The sequence below is a fragment of the Cicer arietinum genome, chromosome 2, assembly GCF_000331145.2.
Source record: "Cicer arietinum cultivar CDC Frontier isolate Library 1 chromosome 2, Cicar.CDCFrontier_v2.0, whole genome shotgun sequence".
NCBI classification, from domain to species: Eukaryota; Viridiplantae; Streptophyta; class Magnoliopsida; order Fabales; family Fabaceae; genus Cicer; species Cicer arietinum.
This window is the reverse complement of record NC_021161.2, coordinates 18,444,679-18,450,132: the sequence shown is the minus strand read 5'-3', so window position 1 is coordinate 18,450,132 and position 5,454 is coordinate 18,444,679. Positions and strand designations below refer to the sequence as shown.

Here is a 5,454-nt window from a genome sequence, read left to right as displayed (position 1 = left end):
GAAAGAGTGGGCAGGGCTTTGGAGGGACGATAAAACACTATTGGGATTTTTCCGCATCACCACAATTCTTTTCACTTTGATTGCAATCTTTTTTATATCCAAACAAAAAGAGAGTACCTTAAAAAACCAAGAACCAGGATAAATTGTTGTTTCCCTTCCACTAGTGGCCAGCGCACCTTCGACATGCACTAGTAAAAGGTAATATCTTCATTATTTTGCTTCGTCCTAGTTTCTTTTTCCAATTGAAGTCTCTTTGATATAACAAAATTATAGATTTGTACTTCATTATAGTTTGCTTCGTCCTAGGGGAAGGACTGATAACAGGTGAGATATAAGTAAACGTTAATGTCAGAATATTAGAAAATATCTTATATATTATATTACAGTAACTTCGGTTATTTTCTAAGAACAATTTATAATCATAGAGATATCTTAGAATATCTCATTATTATTATGATTTATTCCTGATTTATGATTGAGTCTATGTATTCCTATAAATAGAGATTAGGTATTGAGTCTTTTGTAATCAAGTTAGTATAAAACTATTATCAATAACATTCAAGCTCTTATTATTTTTTCTCCTCCTTTTAACTAAAATCCTACAACTTCACTTCTGCCCACAATCATCGCTGCTGCTGCTGGAAAAGTTTTGCAGCAAGTTTTCCGACATAACCACTTCCATTGTATGCGGAATCTCCCAATCTACACTACCCAGATTTTTCAGGCCAAAGTTGATCCATTTGCGCTCATGCGCCTCCAAGAGCCGCCGCATTCATCCCACATCCCCTGCCTACAACCTCGACCACAGGTGTGTCAGTCCGCCTTCCAGAACGTTGTTTCATTCGTCCAAATAGGGTTTTCCTTCCTGGTCCCATATCTGTTTTCAGTTTTAGAAAATATCTTATAATATCTTTTACATTATATTAGAGTGTTTTGAGTTATTTCCTATCATAGAGATATCTTAGAGCATCTTATTATTATTATGATTTGTTCTTGATTTAGGATTGAGTCTATGTATCTCGATAAATAGAGATTAGTATTGAGTCTTTTTGTAATCAAGTTAGCATAAAATTATTATCAATAATATTCAAGCTCTTATTGTTGTCTCTCCTCCTTTTGTCTATGTGTTTGTTGGTCAAATTTCGCTATGGGAAGGACTGAAAATGGGTGAGATATATGTAAGCGTTAACAATGTGCTTGGTGAACCAATGAATGTGGCTTTAAGAAAACAAGGATATTGTTGATTATAAAATGATGGGGGGAAACTATGCTTTTAGATGGAATAAGTTGATTCTATGAGCAGTTTATAATATTTGGCTCAGATAAAGGCCTTTATGCTATTGTTGCAGTTCAAAGTTTAAGCATGCAGGCAACGATAGATGCTATTGATTGGTGATCTTTTGATGACTCAAACTCCACAATCTTCAGAGGTAGCTAGAAAAAGCATAAATTTCTACGAATTACCAATTCCTCAGATGAACCGAATTGGAGCACGTATAGCTATATTAGGAATTTAAAGAGGAACAGGTTGAATGCTAAAAGAGCAAGCAAATTGGTTTCATTCACTCAGATATTTCTCTCGTCTCACTTCATGGTAAGTTGGTGGTTATAAGGCCTTTGCAACAAATGGGATATAGATCCGAAACAGATTAAACATTACCAAGTTACAAAGAATGAGGTGGAAATCATTAGAATTAGGTTTTCATTGTGTAACACAATAAGGGACACACTTGAGAGAGATAGATGAAATGCATCTCCATTGGGGGTTGTGTCCTACTTGACCAGTATATAGAATTTTTTTTCTAGTACTGCAAAATCACAAAAGTACAAAAAAGGTTTGACTGGATTTGTTTATACTACTATCATATATCATGATAGCATTAACTTACAGGGACACAGTTCAAATCTGCTTCAGAACAGTTGTAAAATGATCATTAGTGCTACTTTAATTAACAATAATTTATTTTTTCTCCGATTTTAAAAAAGTAGCATAAGCTGTCAGGTTAAATTGGTTATTCGATTATGATCTGAAAAGATATTATTCTTGCGCTCAACTTTCAACTCTTTCACTGGCCACTTGTCATCTCCCCTTGTTTCACCAATTATTGAGCTTACATTTTGACCACCGCCCTGAACTGCTTTTTGGGGCAGCATTGTTGAGTTTTGACACTGAAGTTGTCTGCCACTACAATGACCACCGACTCTGCTTTTCTGGACCACTGCTACCCTCTTGATGTCTGCAAGGAGCAGAATCCAACCTCCTCACTGACACTTATGGCAGAGCTTACTGTTGAACAATGTGGGGAGAGAACAACAAATTTCAAGTGGTAGAATAGAAAACACAGGATTTTGGACACAAATTCTGACATCACACGCCATATTAAAATTTTCTCTTTCCTTGGGTGATGATGATGAGGAAAATACACTAGTTTAGAGTATATTTTATACGGTGTCCGATATATGATGTCAACTTTTTTGTGTCGAGATAATATATCTGATTAGAAAACACCATCATAGTAGTAGTATATGAGACAATACTCATGTTTGTAAACTAAATGGTGTTTTTAAATCAATACCATTAGGACTGGTTATCATAAAATGTGCGAATCATAAACTCAGGAAAAACAATCTTATATGAAATAATAGATCAATGTATAAGAGCTTATGAGCTCTTTTATATGTCATGTCTTATTCTATTCCTTTGTACTATTAGATTTTATACTATTAGTTATCATCACGTGTATCTACTAATGGCAGAACAAATTTATTCTTTCTCAATGATTTTTGTTTAGAAACATATGTAAATAAGAAACCATCAAATATTTAATGAAATCATGGTTCTTTTGTTAATTAAATTTCTCGACAAACCAAATATTGCAGATTAAAGAAAAAGGACCCATCAGAGACTACTTGGGCCGTCCTTTAATGACCGCGACTAATGATTCGAATCCATGGTGGTTAGTTTTCAAGCAGGCTATAACCTCAGCTGGTGAGAAACTTTCGAGGCCTGAAATTCTTGCATCCACAACAGATGCTCGATATATTAGACAGAAAGGGATTCCAGTACTTGGTTTCTCCCCAATGAAAAACACTCCCATCTTGCTTCACGATCACAACGAGGTTAAACAACTTTGCTAATTCTTAGTTATTTTGTTTAACTCTTATTCAATTTTGCATGAACTCTTTTACTTTAGAGTTAACAGTTGTTTAGGTCATTGTATATGTCAGACATTGTTACTATAGTGTTTGAATGTTTCAAAATTATAAAAACATCCTCAAATATATTTTTCTCTAGTCAGTTAGTTTGTTTTTAAATGTGTCTTCTGTTAGTTAGTTTGGTCATGGAATGTATCTTCTATTTGTCAATTTGGTCCATGAAAGTATTAACATAATATACTTGTAGGGATGTTTTGACGTTTCAGTACATTTAGAGACTATAATGATACTATATCACATATTTAAGAATCAAGATGATTGTTTCCTCTATTATATTATATACTTTTTTTGACTCTCGTGGCTTTCACATGCAGCATTTACGAGATACTGTGTACATGAAGGGAATACAGGTATACGAGTCTTTGATAAGCTCCTTGAGTTCATTTACCGAAGCTTCACATTAATTGTGCATGTTGTATTATAAAGGTGGCTGAGTTGCTCATCTTATTCTGACACTATTGATTGGGGGATGATTTTCTCTATATATTCCAAGCAAATATGAGATTGCTTGCAAAACATAATTTTTGTCATATTGTTTTGACGATGATTGAAATTATGGGATGTCTATGAAATGTGTATTGTATCAGTCAAATTTGTTCTAATGTCATGTACTCTAGAGATTAATATAATCAATGTAATTTATATCTTTGAATAATTCGAAGTGAATTCTCTGTATTACATAACAAAATTATACAGATTTGTGGTGAGATAACATTTATATCCCCCAGCAAAACACTTCCTTCAAGCTTATACAGGCCAGCTTCTAATATCCCAATAAGAAAAAGAAAAAAAAGAGATAATAATGTTGCTTGTGTGCATTTTCGGGTATCACTTTTGTCCGGGACCTCGTTTGGAAGATATTGATAAGATGGTTGTTAGATGTTGATTATGTGTATGACTTTGTTCTTAGAGTTTACTCGTTTAGTATGGTGGAGGAGTAATGTCTCAACACAATCTGTTTACCATAAAAGAGAATAATCTTAATTACGGAAATAGTCAATACCTTCCTCAAATTGGAGCAATCGGGCATTCAGCTTGTATTCTATATCCATCTGTTTATTCTAAGCTTGGGTAAACTTTATTTAAGCATTGTGCCTGTATGACAATATCACTATGACTATCACTATATATGCAAACTATGTGCTTATATCGTCAACTCTAAAAAATTCTCATTCCCTCTAATTCTTTTTATTAAAATAATAATGTAGTTCAGTGTAAGTTACAAAATCCATTTTTATTTTTATTTTTAATTTTTGTTAATTATATATGTGCATATTATTCAATGATAATAAACAATATTTCTCCGTCTTTAAATATAAGACCCTCTTAAGATTTGGTTTATCTCTTTTTATAAGGCATCTTTTCCATCTTTCAATTGCATTAGTTACTTATTTACTTATCATTACCTAATTATGTTACACTTCCACAATGTGTAATAAATACTATAATCAAAACATAAATAAATTCTCTCTCTTTAATGACAAATTAATAAAACAATTCAAATTATCAACAAATATAATACTAAAATTAACTTCTTCAATTCTCTTAATTTTACCAAAGGTTTTTTTACATAATAATAATAATAATAATAATAATAATAATAATAATAATAATAATAATAATAATAATAATAATAATCATAATAAAAATAATTTCTCTCATAATTATTATTTGATAAAATTATTAAAGTAAAATTATTTAATCATGATAATGTTAATTTTGACTATTTCACTATTTATAAAATAGCTATAATATGTTTAAAAGTTACAAAAAAGAAAGGAAAAAAAAAAACTATGATATATCACAAAAAATTGGAGTTTATATCTTTTTCATTAATTTATCTTACTGACCTTAAACTATCTTTTTCGTTTAACAATTTTTCTCTCATTATTATATCTTTTTGCTCACAATCACTCACAATTCTTATGTATTGCCAAACTTTTGCTCTCTCTCTCTCCTCACTCACTCTCTCTCTCTCTTTCAAACTTTGAAACTCACTAAGAAAATCTCTAAATCTCTCTTGCATTCCATGACTTCAAGTTCATCCTCAAACCCTACACTTAATAAAGTCTCTTATGTTCCTACCATGACTTGCAACCTTGATCAACTAGACATTCTAGTCAAGGAATTTTGGAGATTCGATGACACTAACAAAGACGGAGAAATGTCAAGTACGGTGTTTGGGCCAATGAGGAGGATGACGAAGAAAATACAAACGCCAATGAGGAAGAAGCAAAC

At 32.0% G+C, this 5,454-nt stretch overlaps 1 pseudogene; it reads left to right on the top strand.

Annotated features, from left to right (window-relative positions):
• LOC101495721 (uncharacterized) overlaps positions 1-3,871 on the top strand; it is an 8,932-nt pseudogene extending 5,061 nt beyond the window's left edge.
• Positions 3,872-5,454: the final 1,583 nt, after the last annotated feature.